Here is a 17500-nt window from a genome sequence, read left to right on the forward strand (position 1 = left end):
CACCACCCACCGATTCTATCACCGCCCACCAGGTCACCCACTGTCCACCCACTCACCACCCACCGCCCCGATTTTATAACCGCCCACCAGGTAGGCGCTCACACGTGTGTGCGTGGGCTCAGTTTCCTTAAACGTTACCGGAAAATAACTATTAATACCGTGAATGGCTAATCTGTCTACTGTAACCAACACAAACGTTGCTGGGAAACAGCAAGTGTTGCTGGGAAACAGCAAGTGTTGCTGGGAAACAGCAAGTGTTGCTGGGAAACAGTAAGTGTTGCTGGGAAACAGCAAGTGTTGCTGGGAAACAGCAAGTGTTGCTGGGAAACAGCAAGTGTTGCTGGGAAACAGCAAGTGTTGCTGGGAAACAGCAAGTGTTGCTGGGAAACAGCAAGTGTTGCTGGGAAACAGTAAGTGTTGCTGGGAAACAGCAAGTGTTGCTGGGAAACAGTAAGTGTTGCTGGGAAACAGCAAGTGTTGCTGGGAAACAGCAAGTGTTGCTAGGAAACAGCAAGTGTTGCTGGGAAACAGCAAGTGTTGCTGGGAAACAGCAAGTGTTGCTGGGAAACAGCAAGTGTTGCTGGGAAACAGTAAGTGTTGCTGGGAAACAGCAAGTGTTGCTGGGAAACAGTAAGTGTTGCTGGGAAACAGTAAGTGTTGCTGGGAAACAGTAAGTGTTGCTGGGAAACAACAAGTGTTGCTGGGAAACAGTAAGTGTTGCTGGGAAATAGCAAGTGTTGCTGGGAAACAGTAAGTGTTGCTGGGAAACAGTAAGTGTTGCTGGGAAACAGCAAGTGTTGCTGGGAAACAGTAAGTGTTGCTGGGAAACAGTAAGTGTTGCTGGGAAACAGCAAGTGTTGCTGGGAAACAGCAAGTGTTGCTGGGAAACAGCAAGTGTTGCTGGGAAACAGCAAGTGTTGCTGGGAAACAGCAAGTGTTGCTGGGAAACAGCAAGTGTTGCTGGGAAACAGCAAGTGTTGCTGGGAAACAGCAAGTGTTGCTGGGAAACAGCAAGTGTTGCTGGGAAACAGCAAGTGTTGCTGGGAAACAGCAAGTGTTGCTGGGAAACAGCAAGTGTTGCTGGGAAACAGCAAGTGTTGCTGGGAAACAGCAAGTGTTGCTGGGAAACAGTAAGTGTTGCTGGGAAACAGCAAGTGTTGCTGGGAAACAGTAAGTGTTGCTGGGAAACAGTAAGTGTTGCTGGGAAACAGTAAGTGTTGCTGGGAAACAGCAAGTGTTGCTGGGAAACAGTAAGTGTTGCTGGGAAACAGCAAGTGTTGCTGGGAAACAGCAAGTGTTGCTGGGAAACAGTAAGTGTTGCTGGGAAACAGCAAGTGTTGCTGGGAAACAGCAAGTGTTGCTGGGAAACAGTAAGTGTTGCTGGGAAACAGTAAGTGTTGCTGGGAAACAGCAAGTGTTGCTGGGAAACAGCAAGTGTTGCTGGGAAACAGCAAGTGTTGCTGGGAAACAGTAAGTGTTGCTGGGAAACAGCAAGTGTTGCTGGGAAACAGCAAGTGTTGCTGGGAAACAGCAAGTGTTGCTGGGAAACAGCAAGTGTTGCTGGGAAACAGCAAGTGTTGCTGGGAAACAGCAAGTGTTGCTGGGAAACAGCAAGTGTTGCTGGGAAACAGCAAGTGTTGCTGGGAAACAGCAAGTGTTGCTGGGAAACAGCAAGTGTTGCTGGGAAACAGCAAGTGTTGCTGGGAAACAGCAAGTGTTGCTGGGAAACAGCAAGTGTTGCTGGGAAACAGCAAGTGTTGCTGGGAAACAGCAAGTGTTGCTGGGAAACAGCAAGTGTTGCTGGGAAACAGCAAGTGTTGCTGGGAAACAGCAAGTGTTGCTGGGAAACAGCAAGTGTTGCTGGGAAACAGCAAGTGTTGCTGGGAAACAGCAAGTGTTGCTGGGAAACAGCAAGTGTTGCTGGGAAACAGCAAGTGTTGCTGGGAAACAGCAAGTGTTGCTGGGAAACAGCAAGTGTTGCTGGGAAACAGCAAGTGTTGCTGGGAAACAGCAAGTGTTGCTGGGAAACAGCAAGTGTTGCTGGGAAACAGCAAGTGTTGCTGGGAAACAGCAAGTGTTGCTGGGAAACAGCAAGTGTTGCTGGGAAACAGCAAGTGTTGCTGGGAAACAGCAAGTGTTGCTGGGAAACAGCAAGTGTTGCTGGGAAACAGCAAGTGTTGCTGGGAAACAGCAAGTGTTGCTGGGAAACAGCAAGTGTTGCTGGGAAACAGCAAGTGTTGCTGGGAAACAGCAAGTGTTGCTGGGAAACAGCAAGTGTTGCTGGGAAACAGCAAGTGTTGCTGGGAAACAGCAAGTGTTGCTGGGAAACAGCAAGTGTTGCTGGGAAACAGCAAGTGTTGCTGGGAAACAGCAAGTGTTGCTGGGAAACAGCAAGTGTTGCTGGGAAACAGCAAGTGTTGCTGGGAAACAGCAAGTGTTGCTGGGAAACAGCAAGTGTTGCTGGGAAACAGCAAGTGTTGCTGGGAAACAGCAAGTGTTGCTGGGAAACAGCAAGTGTTGCTGGGAAACAGCAAGTGTTGCTGGGAAACAGCAAGTGTTGCTGGGAAACAGCAAGTGTTGCTGGGAAACAGCAAGTGTTGCTGGGAAACAGCAAGTGTTGCTGGGAAACAGCAAGTGTTGCTGGGAAACAGCAAGTGTTGCTGGGAAACAGCAAGTGTTGCTGGGAAACAGCAAGTGTTGCTGGGAAACAGCAAGTGTTGCTAGGAAACAGCAAGTGTTGCTGGGAAACAGCAAGTGTTGCTGGGAAACAGCAAGTGTTGCTGGGAAACAGCAAGTGTTGCTGGGAAACAGCAAGCGTTGCCACTCGAGGGAAACAGTAAATTATATTACTGCAGTGTGAATCTGGAAAAACCTGGTCTACCATTAAGGACAACCGTAGTGACAGCAGTTAACTAGCTAGAAAAAATAAAAACTACTAACACTGAGAAATCAGCATGAAATAAATTTAAATGGAAGTGTAAGGGGAAAATTGGCGTAGGCCTAACTGCAGTGAGTGATAAAACAACGATCCCAATATTGGATACAGATACATAGTAGTATGTTATTGATGATAGCTAGGCCTATATACCTTGTACATGTACTTATAGTAAATAAAGATTATATATATATATATATGTCGTGCCGAATATGTAAAACTGGTCAATTAGCAAGAACTCATTTAAAATTAAGTCTTCTCTAAAATTTTCTCTTATACGTTTAAAGATATATATATATATATATACCAAAAGGAACTTAGAAAACTTACCTATATTATAACAAAAACAATTTATTTTAGCCTATATATTTTAGATTTGTTTACAATAATATATATAAACACAGTGAAATATATTTTTTTCGTTAGGTATGATTTTGGCGAAATTATTGCATACACAAATTTTCACTTGTCCTATATGGCAAGATGAGCATATATATATATATATATATATATATATATATATATATATATATATATATATATATATATATATATATATATATATACATATATATATATATATATATATATATATATATATATATAATATATAATATATATATATATATTACATATATATATATATTATATATATATATATATATATATATATATATATATATATATATATATATATATATATATATATATATATATATATATATATATATATATATATATATATATTACATAATCATTACCAAACTGCGGCAGGTTAGGACTCGGCCCTACGAACCCTGTGGCGCCTCCAGACAACACAGTGTACGCATCACCTTACCACGGAACCAGCGATCCTACAAAAACCAAGCCACGAGTGTCCTCGGACCAAGTGCTTGGTTTTTGTAGGATCGCTGGCTCCGGGGTAAGGTGATGCGTACATTGTGCTGTTTCTGGAGGCGGCACAAGGTTTGTAGGGTCGAGTCCTGGCCTGCCGCAGTTTGGTAAATGATAATTATATATATATATATATATATATATATATATATATATATATATATATATATATATATATATATATATATATATATAATATTATTGTAACCACGAACGAGTGGTATTGAATCAATAACAACACTGTGACTAGCCGAACATTCGAACCCATGTCGTTGTGGCCCGATTCATGGTGAGCAAAAATCACATAATCTACACCTGGAAGATCCTGGATGGGCTGTTCCCTAATCTGCACACAGAAATCACTCCCTACGAAAGCAAAAGACTTGGCAGGCAATGCAACATACCCCCAGTGAAAAGGGCGCCATTATTACACTAAGAAAAAACACAATAAGTGCCCGGGGAGTAAGACTGTTCAACAGCCTCCCACCAGCCATAAGGGGGATTACCAATAGACCCCTGGTTGTCTTCAGGAGGGAGCTGGACTGATACCTAAAGTCAGTACCGGATCAGCCGGGCTGTGGTTCGTACGTTGGACAATGTGCAGCCAGCAGTAACAGCCTCGTTGATTAGGCCGTGATCCATCGGGAGGCCTGATGATGGACCGGGCCACGGGGGCGTTGATTCCCGGAATACCCTCCAGGTAGGTCACCGACTGTTCACCCAGTCACCACCCACCACTCGCACCCTTCCTCCAGTTGCTGCTGCTGGACTACATGAGGTCAGGTGATAAAATCATTACCAACAGCAGAGGGACGCTAGCAGACACTGGAAAAAAAAAATAAACGAGGTGCAGAGGTCAGTAAATGAAGAAAACGAGGTGCGTTGTGGAGCTGTGCGATGCTGATGAGGTTTTGATCTGAAGAACTAAGACTGACTGACCCCTTCCTCGTCTCCAACCTGATTGCTTCCTCTTACATCAGGCGCCGTATGACCTAGTATTTAGTTCTCTTTCCTCATCCTCCTATCTGACAGAGATGTAAGGCCGTGTTTTCCTCTGCTGACGATACTAGGATCTACACGCAAGTGTCATCCTTGAAGGACACGGTAAATCTCCAGGCGAATACAAACCAAGTCTTCCACTGGACCATTGATAACAGTATGATAGTACTCCGTTATAGAAAACGAGAGGAAATAATAGCTAAATTGAGTATACAAATTCTAACCGCACAACAGAGCGAAAAAATTAATGTGAAGGACTTGCGAATGATAATATCAGAGAATCTCACCTTTAAAAATCACAACAGTGTCATTATCACATCTGCGAGGAAAATGCCAGGATGGATAATAAGAACTTTAAAAATGAGGGATGTCATGTCAATGATACTTTCAAAGTCACTTGTTCTCTCCAGGCTGGAAAACTGTTGTACACTAACTGCCTCATTCATGGCAGGTGAAATCGCAGATCTGGAAAATGTACAGAGAACTTTCACTGCACGTACAAGTTCACCCAAATACCTTAATTACTGAAAACGTTTGAAGTTCCTTGATCTGTACTCCCTGGAACGCAGGCGAGAAAGATATATAATCTACGCCTGGAAAATCCTAGAAAAACTGGTCACAAATCTGCACACAGGAATCACTCTCTACTAAAGCGAAAGACTTGGCAGACAGTGCAACATACCCACAATGAAAAGCAGAGGCGCCATGAGTACACTAAGAAACAACACACTAAGTATCCGAGGCCCACGACTGTAGTCAGTGCCCGATCAGCCGGGCTGTGGTTCGTACGTTGGATTGTGTGCGACCAGCAGTAACAGCCTGACTGATCAGATCCTGATTCACTAGGAAGCCTGATCGAGGACCGGGCCGCGAGGTAAAGAACTGGGGTGTGCCACAATGAGGTGGAACTGAGGTAAACTGAGATAAACTGTAGGGAGTGAAACTTGGATAGAGAAAAGCAGGAGCTGAACGAAGGAGAAATCGTGGGGTAAAAAAAAAAAAGTTAAAATTTCGTATTAATTATTAATGTAATGTTCCAGAGAGCCTGGGTAGCTAATTAATTATTAGTGTCTTCTTAAGTGGCTTGCTCCAACCTGACACCACCACCACCACTGACTCACTAACACCCTTATGACCCACTAACACCACAACTACCATCACTATGATTCACTAACATCACAACCACCACCACTATGATTCACTAGCACCACAACCACCACCACTATGATTCACTAACACCACAACCACCACCACTATGATTCACTAACACCACAACCACCACCACTATGATTCACTAACACCACAGCTACCACCACTATAATTCACTAACACCACAACCACCACCACTATGATTCACTAACACCACAGCTACCACCACTATGATTCACTAACACCACAACCACCACCACTATGATTCACTAACACCACAACCACCACCACTATGATTCACTAACACCACAACCACCACCACTATGATTCACTAACACCACAACCACCACCACTATGATTCACTAACACCACAACCACCACCACTATGCCTCACTAACTCCACAGCCACAACTGGACAACACGTCCTGCCTGTCATGTGGATAGCAACATCAATCCCACAAAATCGTTGACCAGTGGACGGTGACGTGATGAATAGACATTTGTTGATGTCTTGACAACACTTCACACTCATGCAGGCTCGTCCTGGACGGCGGGAAGGAGAAGCAAGAGGGAGGAGAGAGGGAAAGGGATGGGAGTGGAAGAGAACTCCGAAGATGGGAAGGACAGACTTAAAGGTGGAGAGGAAGCGATATGGATGGAGGAAAGGAGCAAGAAGCAATGGGGAAAAAGTAAGAACATAAGAAAAGAGGAACACTGCGGCAGGCCTACTGGCCCATACTAGGCACATCCATCTCAAACCCAAACCCACTAACAAAAATATCTGTCCAACCCATTTTCAATGCTACCGAAGAAATAAGCTTTGATAACCCTATTAACTCATGTGTAAGTCCCATTTAAATCCAACCCCTCTCACTCATGTATTTATCTAACCTAAATTTGATGCTACCCAAGGTAAGGAAGTGGAGAGAGAGAGAGAGAGGTAAATTAAGACACATTTGCAACATCTGGATATCTTCATTGTAGAAGTTTCGTTCTCCAGAGGCTTTATCAATACAATACCAGGACATAGTGTAAATAATTATATGATAAATTAGACACATGTGCAACTCTTGGGTATCTTTATTGAGGAAACGTTTCGCCACACAGTGGCTTCATCAGTCCATACGTAGGAGAAACTTGAAGAACAGGAGGAGAATGAGGTAATCAGTCCCTCAACCTTGAGTCGATGTGGTCAGTCCATCAATCTTGAGTAGAATACGGCAGATGAGCGGAGAAGCAGCTTATAAACCGTATGGCAGGAGAGATGCAGCAGTCGTAGGTGGTGTCACATTTGCCATACGGTTTATAAGCCGCTCATCTGCCGTATTCTACTCAAGATTGATGGACTGAACACATCGACTCAAGGTTGAGGGACTGATTACCTCATTCTCCTCCTGTTCTTCAAGTTTCTCCTATGTATGGACTGATGAAGCCACTGTGTGGCGAAACGCTTCCTCAATAAAGATACCCAAGAGTTGCACATGTGTCTAATTTATCTACAATAAAGATACTCAGATGTTGCACATGTGTCTAAAATTCAATCCTCCTTATGTGTGAAGGAAAAGTGTTGAAGAGTTTTAGTCCCTTTACACTTCAGGTCTATCTCAGTGGTACTCGTTTCTTCCCTGCTCTTCATTTGGGAGAATTTTCCACCCCTGATTTTCAATTAGTGTGTTTTTTACTCGGAAGTTTCATTAGGGTTCTCGAGTTAACGAAATATAATAAAATAGTTGGAGGAATGAAAACAATCAGGAAACAACATAAAGGTTTCGTTTACGAATATCAAATAATAATAATAATAACAATAATAATAATAATAATAATAATAATAATAATAACAATAATAATAATAATAATAATAATAATAATAATAATAATAATAATAATAACAATAATAATAATAATAACAATAATAATAATAATAACAATAATAATAATAATAACAATAATAATAATAATAATAATAATAATAATAATAATAATAATAGCTTGGTTGTTGTTGAACTCCACAACAACAACAACAACAACAACAAACACAACAACAACAACAAACACAACAACAACAACAACAACAACACAACAACAACTCCAAAAACAACAACAACAACAACAACAACAACAACAACAACTCCAACAACAACAACTCCAACAACAACAACAACAACAACAACAACTCCAACAACAACAACAACATCTCGTGCTGGAGGAAGGAATGGATAAAAGAATTTTACGAATTATTTCTTTGTTTGTCCCTCCCCCTCTCCCTCTCTTCTTTCTCTCTCCCCTCCCCCTCTCCCTCTCTTCTTTATCTCTCCCCTCCCCCTCTCCCTCTCTCTCCCCTCCCCCTCTCTTTGTCTCTCCCCTCCCCCTCTCTTTCTCTCTCCCCTCCCCCTCTCTTTCTCTCTCCCCTCCCCCTCTCTTTCTCTCTCCCCTCCCCCTCCCTTTCTCTCTCCCCTCCCCCTCTCTTTCTCTCTCCCCTCCCCCTCTCTTTCTCTCTCCCCTCCCCCTCTCTTTCTCTCTCCCCTCCCCCTCTCTTTCTCTCTCCCCTCCCCCTCTCTTTCTCTCTCCCCTCCCCCTCTCTTTCTCTCTCCCCTCCCCCTCTCTTTCTCTCTCCCCTCCCCCTCTCTTTCTCTCTCCCCTCCCCCTCCCTTTCTCTCTCCCCTCCCCCTCTCTTTCTCTCTCCCCTCCCCCTCTCTTTCTCTCTCCCCTCCTCCTCTCTTTCTCTCTCCCCTCCCCCTCTTTTTTTTTTTTCTTTTTTTTTTACACAGGGTTTGACAAGGTTAAGGATCCCTAGCTTTATTGACAGCTATATTACAGGTTAAGGATTCCTAACTTTATTAGCAAGCTAAGAGCTGTTACCTACATCAGCTCATTTGAAAGCATTTTTATTGTTATGAGACATACAAGTACGGGACAGGATGAAGTTGGAGCCATTTGTGGGCCAGCATTTTCATTTGACCAACTGACTTTATCTCGTTGATATCATTATGCTGTACGAATGTGTTCCATACTCGAGTCATCCTGGGTATGTATGATCTCAGATGGAGTGATGTTCTAGAGAAGGATACAGCCAGAGTGAGGTTGCTGCTTTCTGCCCGTCTTGTGGCATAAAAGCTTGTTTCACGCTGTCCTCGAAGTGGATCCAAGTGTGGTATTTTGACAATATTGGCCTTGTACATAACAGTAAGGCCACCCACATCCCTCCTATGTTGAAGGCTCTGCTGAAATGACAGATCTATCCAGGATGGGTCCAGGCGAGAGATGAGACGTCTTGCTCTGTTCTCTACTCTGTCAAGCAGTCGCAGATGAGAGGGGGGGCAGGCAAACCAAGAAAGTGGAGCATACTCAAGGTGTGAGCGTACTTGTGCCTCGTACAGGATCTTGCAACCCCTACTGTCAAGCAGATGCGAGATACGGCGAAGTGCTGTAAGCTTCCTGGCTGCCTTGTTTGCAAGATTTACAACATGGTTCTTCATGGTTAGTTTGGAGTCAAATTTCACCCCAAGGATATCAACTTCTTCTCCAGGTGCCAACATCGTCCCATTCATCCTTACTACTGCACCAGCATTACCATCATGGTGCCTAGAGACGATCATCATTTGCGTTTTCTCAGGTGCAAATGTTACTTGCCATCTATTTCCCCAAGCTGATATAGCTCTCAGCTGGTGATTGATGTAGCTTAGAGCAGCTGGCATTTCTTCTCTTGGATAAGTGAATGTCAGTGTACAGTCGTCTGCATATGCATGTGATTCTGGGATGAGATGAAGAAGGTCGTTGAAGTAGACATTCCATAACAGTGGACCCAGCACGCTTCCTTGTGGAACGCTTGCCCCAATAGGATGCCTTGCTGATTCCGTTCCATTGAGGACTACACTTAGAGATCTACCATGAAGGTAATCACTGAGGAGACATAGCGTAGAGCCTGCAATTCCCAGTGCTTGAAGTTTTGCTAAGAGGCCCTGGTGCCACACCCGGTCGAAAGCGCCAGCAATGTCCAGTGCTACCACACAGCTGACTTTGGATTCATCCAGTGACTGGTGCCACTTAGTGGAGAGGTTTAACAACAGATCAGCAGCAGAGTAACCTTTCCTGAAGCCATATTGACGATCACAAAGTAGTGAGTGGTAGTCAAAAAAATCTGTCATTTGTCTTGAGATAATTGTCTCAAGGATCTTACCAGTGATTGACAGGAGTGACACTGGTCTGTAGTTGCTGATTTCTGCTCTGCTCTTCTTTTTGTGAACAGGGACTACATTTGCCTCTTTCCATGGAGAGGGCCATTTACACTGTACTAGGCAGTGCTGAAAGATGCGAGTTAGAGGTGCTGCTAGCTGGTCTGCACATCTTCTCAACAATCTTGGGCTCAACTTGTCTGGGCCCACAGCCTTTTCTTGGTCAAGTGATTTAAGAAGGAAATGCACCTCCTCCTGCCTTATTGTCACCACTGACAGTTTTGACACAGTTCTTGCAGCTAGCCAAGGAGGGTCCCTTGCTGGATCAGGAACTTGCATTTTGGTAGCAAAGTGTTCAGCAAAGAGGTCCGCCTTCTCTTGACTACTAGCAGAGGTGGTCCCATCCTGTCGATTTAGAGGTGGAATAAGTTCATCAGGCAGATAACCTTGTCTGTCCTTGACCAGGGACCACCAGGTTTTGGAGCCTACCCTACCTGATGCTAACTTTCTTTTAGTGTCCACCTCCCATTTAGCAATGGCCCACTTTTGAACATCACCCATATGCCTACAAGCTTGCATGTGCAAGTTCCTGTTTTAGGTGGTAGGATGTCTCTTATACCTTCGCCATGCTTTGTACTTAACAGTAGCAGCCTCTCTACAACGAAAGCCAAACCAAGGCTGATCTGTAGGCTTTGTCACATATTGCCGGTGAGGAATGTGTTCTTGTTGCAGATTAAGGATGTGTCCAGTGAAGGCTTTCACTTGGTTGTCAACATCCCCCTGGAGAAGAGCATTCCAGTCGGTGGTGGCGAGCTCAAAGCAAGGAGCTGGCCAGTGCCTCTCATAGCTCTTTCTCTCTCCCCTCCCCTCTCCCTCTCTTTTTCTCTCTCCTCCCCCTCTCCCTCTCTTTCTCTCTCCCCTCCCCCTCTTCCTCTCTTTCTCTCTCCCCTCCCCCTCTTCCTCTCTTCTTTCTCTCCTCCCCTCTCCCTCTCTTTCTCTCTCCCTCCCCTCTCCCTCTCTTTCTCTCTCCCCTCCCCTCTCTTCTTTCTCTCTCCCCTCCCCTCTCTCTCTTCTTTCTCTCTCCCCTCCCCTCTCCCTCTCTGCTTTCTCTCTCCTCCCCTCTCCCTCTCTTCTTTCTCTCCTCTCCCTCCCCTCTCCCTCTCTTTCTCTCTCCTCCCCCTCCTCCTCTCTTTCTCTCTCCCTCCCCTCTCTTTCTCTCTCCCTCCCCTCTCTCTCTTCCCTCCCTCTCCCTCTCTTCCCTCCCCCTCTCCCTCTCTTCCCTCCCTCTCCTCTCTTTCTCTCTCCCCTCCCCCTCTCCCTCTCTTTCTCTCTCCCCTCCCCCTCTCCCTCTCTTCCCTCCCACTCCCTCTCTTTCTCTCTCCCCTCTCTCCCTCTCTTCTTTCTCTCCCTCCCCTCTCCCCTCTCTTTCTCTCTCCCCTCCCCTCTCCTCTCTTTCTCTCTCCCCTCCCCTCTCCCTCTCTTTCTCTCTCCCTCCCCTCTCCCTCTCTTTCTCTCCCTCCCTCTCCTCTCTTTCTCTCCCTCCTCTTCCTCTTTCTCTCTCCCCTCCCCTCTTCCTCTCTTCTTTCTCTCTCCCCTCCCCTCTCCTCTCTTTCTCTCTCCCCTCCCCTCTCCTCTCTTCTTTCTCTCTCCCTCCTCTCTTCTTTCTCTCTCCCCTCCCCTCTATCTCTCTTCTTTTCCTCTCTCCCTCCCCTCTCCTCTCTGCTTTCTCCTCTCCCCTCCCTCTCCCTCTCTTCTTTTCTCTCTCCCTCCCCTCTCCCTCTCTTTCTCTCTCCCCTCCCCTCTCCCTCTCTTTCTCTCCCTCCCCTCTCCTCTCTTTCTCTCTCCCCTCCCCTCTTCCTCTCTTTCTCTCTCCTCCCCTCTTCTCTCTTTCTCCTCTCTCCCTCCCCCTCTTCCTCTCTTCTTTCTCTCTCCTCTCCTCTCTTTCTCCTCTCCCCTCCCCTCTCCCTCCTCTTCTTTCTCTCTCCCCTCCCCTCTCTTCTCTCTCTCCCCTCCCCCTCTCTCTCTCTTCTTTCTCTCTCCCTCCCCCTCTCCCTCTCTGCTTTCTCTCTCCTCCCCCTCTCTCTCTTCTTTCTCTCTCCTCCCCCTCTCCCTCTCTTTCTCTCCCCTCCCCTCTCCCTCTCTTTCTCTCTCCCCTCCCCCTCTCTTTCTCTCTCCCTCCCCTCCCTCTCTTCCCTCCTCTCCTCTCTTCCCTCCCCCCCCTCTCCCTCTCTTTCTCTCCTCCCTCTCCCCTCTCTTTCTCTCTCCTCCCCTCTCCTCTCTTTCTCTCTCCCTCCCCCTCTCCCTCTCTTTCTCTCTCCCTCCCCTCTCCCTCTCTTTCTCTCTCCTCCCCCCTCTCCCTCTCTTCTTTCTCTCTCCTCCCCTCTCCCTCTCTTCTTTCTCTCTCCCCTCCCCCTCTCCCCTCTCTTTCTCTCTCCTCCCCTCTCCCTCTCTTTCTCTCCTCCTCTTCCCCTCTCCCTCTCTTTCTCTCTCCCCTCCCCTCTCCTCTCTTTCTCTCACCCCTCCCCTCTCCTCTCTTTCTCTCTCCCCTCCCCCCTCTTCCTCTCTTTCTCTCTCTCCCCTCCCCCTCTTCCTCTCTTCTTTCTCTCTCCCCTCCCCTCTCCCCTCTCTTTCTCTCTCCCCTCCCCCTCTCCCTCTCTTCTTTCTCTCTCCCCTCCCCTCTCTTCTTTCTCTCTCCCCTCCTCTATCTCTCTTCTTTCTCTCTCCCTCCCCCTCTCCCTCTCTGCTTTCTCTCCCCTCCCCTCTCCCTCTTCTTTCTCTCTCCCTCCCCCTCTCCCTCTCTTTCTCTCTCCCCCTCCCCCTCCCTCTCTTTCTCTCTCCCTCCCCTCTCCCTCTCTTCCCTCCTCTCCCTCTCTTCCCTCCCCTCTCCCTCTCTTCTCTCTCCCTCCCCTCTCCCCTCTCTTTCTCTCTCCCCTCCCCTCTCCCTCTCTTTCTCTCTCCCCTCCCCTCTCCTCTCTCTCTCTCCCACTCCCCCTCTCCTCTCTTTCTCCCCTCCCCTCTCCCTCTCTTCTTTCTCTCTCCCCTCCCCTCTCCTCTCTTTCTCTCTCCCTCCCCTCTCCCTCTCTTTCTCTCTCCCCTCCCTCTCCTCTCTTTCTCTCTCCCTCCCCTCTCCCTCTCTTTCTCTCTCCTCCCCCTCTCCTCTCTTTCTCCCCTCCCCTCTCCTCTTCTTCTCTCTCTCCTCCCCTCTCCCTCTCTTTCTCTCTCCCTCCCCTCTCTCTCTCTCTCTCCCCTCCCCTCTCCCTCTCTTTCTCTCTCCTCCCCTCTCCTCTCTTCTTTCTCTCTCCTCCCCTCTCTCTTCTTTCTCTCTCCCTCCCCTCTCCCTCTCTTCTTTCTCTCTCCTCCCCTCTCCCTCTCTTCTTTCTTTCTCCCCCTCCCCCCTCTCCCTCTCTTCTTTCTCTCTCCCCTCCCCTCTAACTCTCTTCTTTCTCTCTCCCCTCCCCCTCTCCCTCTCTTCTTTCTCTCTCCCCTCCCCCTCTCCCTCTCTTGTTTCTCTCTCCCCTCCCCCCTCTCCTCTCTTCTTTCTCTCTCCCCTCCCCTCTCTTCTTTCTCTCTCCTCCCCCTCTCCTCTTCTTTCTCTCTCCCCTCCCCTCTCCCTCTCTTCTTTCTCTCCCCTCCCCCTCTCCCTCTCTGCTTTCTCTCTCCTCCCCTCTCCCTCTCTTCTTTCTCTCTCCTCCCCCCTCTCCTCTCTTTATTTCTCTCTCCCCTCCCCCCCTCTCCTCTCTTCTTTCTCTCTCTGTCCCCCTCTCCCTCTCTTCTTTCTCTCTCCCCTCCCCTCTCCTCTCTTCTTTCTCTCTCCCTCCCCCCCTCTCTCTTTTTCTCTCCCCTCCCCCTCTCCTCTTTCTCTCCCCTCCCCTCTCCTCTCTTTCTCTCTCCCCCTCCCCCCTCTCTTCTTTCTCTCTCCCCTCCCCTCTCCCTCTCTTCTTTCTCTCTCCCCTCCCCCTCTCCCTCTCTTCTTTCTCTCTCCCCTCCAACTTTCCCTCTCTTCTTTCTCTCCCCCTCCCCATTTCCCTCTCTTCTTTCTCTCCCCCTCCCCCTTTCCCTCTCTTCTTTCTCTCCCCCACCCCTTTTCTTTCTCTCACCTCCTCCTTGCCCTTGCTCCTTGCCTCCCTCTTCCTCTCTTCTTTCTCTATCCCTTCCCCATCTTCCTCTCTTCCCTCCCCCTCTTCTTCTCTTCTTCCTATCTACCCTCCCTCTCTCTTCTTTCTCTCTCCCCTCCCCCTCTTCCTCTCTTCTTTCTTTCTCCCCTTCCTCTTTTCCTCTCTTTCTCCCCTCCCCCTTTTCCCATCTTGTTTCACTCTCTCCTATCTTGCTCCACTCTGCCTCTCACCAACTGTTCTTGCTTCACTCTGCCCCTCACCCACTGTTCTTGCTTCACTCTGCCTCTCACCAACTGTTCTTGCTTCACTCTGCCTCTCACCCACTGTTCTTGCTTCATTCTGCCTCTCACCCACTGTTGTTGCTTCATTCTGCCTCTCACCAACTGTTCTTGCTTCATTCTGCCTCTCACCCACTGTTCTTGCTTCATTCTGCCTCTCACCCACTGTTCTTGCTTCATTCTGCCTCTCACCCACTGTTCTTGCTTCATTCTGCCTCTCACCCACTGTTCTTGCTTCACTCTGCCTTTCACCAACTGTTCTTGCTTCATTCTGCCTCTCACCAACTGTTCTTGCTTCATTCTGCCTCTCACCAACTGTTCTTGCTTCACTCTGCCTCTCACCAACTGTTCTCCTTGCTTCACTCTGCCTCTCACCCACTGTTCTCCTTGCTTCACTCTGCCTCTCACCCACTGTTCTTGCTTCACTCTGCCTCTCACCAACTGTTCTCCTTGCTTCACTCTGCCTCTCTGTGTTCTCCCCTTGCTTCACTCTGCCCCTCACCCACTGTTCTTGCTTCACTCTGCCTCACCAACTGTTCTTGCTTCATTCTGCCTCTCACCCACTGTTCTTGCTTCACTCTGCCTCTCACCAACTGTTCTTGCTTCACTCTGCCTCTCACCCACTGTTCTTGCTTCACTCTGCCTCTCACCAACTGTTCTCCTTGCTTCACTCTGCCTCTCACCCACTGTTCTTGCTTCATTCTGCCTCTCACCCACTGTTCTTGCTTCACTCTGCCTCTCACCAACTGTTCTACTTGCTTCACTCTGCCTCTCACAAGCTGTTCTCCTTGCTTCACTCTGCCTCTCACCCACTGTTCTCCTTGCTTCACTCTGCCTCTTACCAACTGCTCTTCTTGCTTCACTCTGCCTCTCACCAACTGTTCTCCTTGTTTCACTCTGCCTCTCACACACTGTTCTTGCTTCACTCTGCCTCTCACACACTGTTATTGCTTCACTCTGCCTCTCACACACTGTTCTCCTTGCTTCACTCTGCCTCTCACACACTGTTCTCCTTGCTTCACTCTGTCTCTCACACACTGTTCTCCTTGCTTCACTCTGCCTCTCACCAACTGTTCTCCTTGCTTCACTGCCTCTCACCACCTGTTCTCCTTGCTTCACTCTGCCTCTCACACACTGTTCTCCTTGCTTCACTCTGCCTCTCACACACTGTTCTCCTTGCTTCACTCTGCCTGTCACACACTGTTCTTGCTTCACTCTGCCTCTCACACACTGTTCTCCTTGCTTCACTCTGCCTCTCACACACTGTTCTCCTTGCTTCACTCTGCCTCTCACACACTGTTCTCCTTGCTTCACTCTGATTCTCACACACTGTTCTCCTTGCTTCACTCTGATTCTCACACACTGTTCTCCTTGCTTCACTCTGCCTCTCACACACTGTTCTCCTTGCTTCCTCTGCCTCTCTTGCTGTTCTCCTTGCTTCACTCTGAATTCTCACACTGTTCTCCTTGCTTCACTCTGCCTCTCACACACTGTTCTCCTTGCTTCACTCTGCCTCTCACACACTGTTCTCCTTGCTCTGATTCTCCACACTGTTCTCCTTCCTCTGCCTCTCTGCATTCTCCTTGCTTCACTCTGCCTCTCACACACTGTTCTCCTTGCTTCACTGCCTCTCACACACTGTTCTCCTTGCTTCACTCTGCCTCTCACACACTGTTCTCCTTGCTTCCTCTGATTCTCACACACTGTTCTCTTGCTTCACTCACAAATTCTCACACACTGTTCTCTTGCTTCACTCTGCCTCTCACCTGTTCTCCTTGCTTCCTCTGCCTCTCACACACTGTTCTCCTTGCTTCCTCTGCCTCACACACTGTTCTCCTTGCTTCACTCTGCCTCTCACACACTGTTCTCCTTGCTTCACTCTGCCTCTCACACACTGTTCTCCTTGCTTCACTCTGCCTCTCACACACTGTTCTCCTTGCTTCACTCTGCCTCTCACACACTGTTCTCCTTGCTTCACTCTGCCTCTCACACACTGTTCTCCTTGCTTCACTCTGCCTCTCACACACTGTTCTCCTTGCTTCACTCTGCCTCTCTTTCTTTCCTACAGAAAATCAATTCTCTTGACTTTCCTCTTTCTTGTTTTTATTTACCACTCCTTTATCTAACTTCCCTTCCCCCTGTCTCTTGCTTCCATTAATCTATCCACCTCTCCCTCCCCCCTCACACCTTCACCCCCTCCCTCCCTCACACCTTCACCTCCTCCCTCCCTCACACCTTCACCCCCTCCCTCCCTCACACCTTCACCCCCTCCCTCCCTCACACCTTCACCCCCTCCCTCCCTCACACCTTCACCTCCTCCCTCACCTACCTCCTCCTCACACCTTCTTTCCTCCTCACACCTTCACCTCCTCCCTCACACCTTCACCACTCCCTCCTCACCTTCACCTCCCCCTCCCTCACCTTCACCTCCCTCTCACACCTTCTCCCTCCCTCACACCTTCACCCCTCTCTCTCACCTTCACCCCTCCCTCCTCACACCTTCACCTCCTCCCTCACCTTCACCTCCTCCCTCCTCATACCTTCACCCCCTCCCTCCCTCACCTTCACCCCTCCCTCCTCACACCTTCACCTCCACTCCCTCATACCTTCACCTCCTCTCCCTTACCTTCACCTCCTCCCTCCCTCACACCTTCCACCTCCCTCCTCACACCTTCTCCTCCCTCCTCACACCTTCACCTCCCTCCCTCACACCTTCTCCTCCCTCCCTCACCTTCACACCCCCTCCCTCCCTCACCTTCACCCTCACTCCTCACACCTTCACCCTCCTCCCTCTTTGTTCACCTCCTCCCTCCTGCACCTTCACCTCACCTCCCCTCCCTCACACCTTCACCTCCTCCTCCCTCACACCTTCACCTCCCTCCTGCACCTTCACCTCCTCCTCCCTCACACCTTCACCCCCTCCCTCCCTCACACCTTCACCCCCTCCCTCCCTCACAC

The 17500-nt window shown here is 48.3% G+C and overlaps 1 protein-coding gene and 1 long non-coding RNA gene across 5 annotated transcripts in view; one reads left to right on the forward strand and one right to left on the reverse strand.

Moving 5' to 3' along the window:
* LOC138854816 (uncharacterized) overlaps positions 1-17500 on the reverse strand; it is a 640137-nt gene that overhangs the window by 560056 nt on the left and 62581 nt on the right. The gene's annotated exons all lie outside the window — the stretch shown is intronic.
* Positions 1-17500, forward strand: part of LOC128684844 (phosducin-like protein) — a 372671-nt gene that overhangs the window by 6923 nt on the left and 348248 nt on the right. The gene's annotated exons all lie outside the window — the stretch shown is intronic.

The sequence above is a fragment of the Cherax quadricarinatus genome, chromosome 5, assembly GCF_038502225.1.
Source record: "Cherax quadricarinatus isolate ZL_2023a chromosome 5, ASM3850222v1, whole genome shotgun sequence".
Lineage (NCBI taxonomy): Eukaryota > Metazoa > Arthropoda > Malacostraca > Decapoda > Parastacidae > Cherax > Cherax quadricarinatus.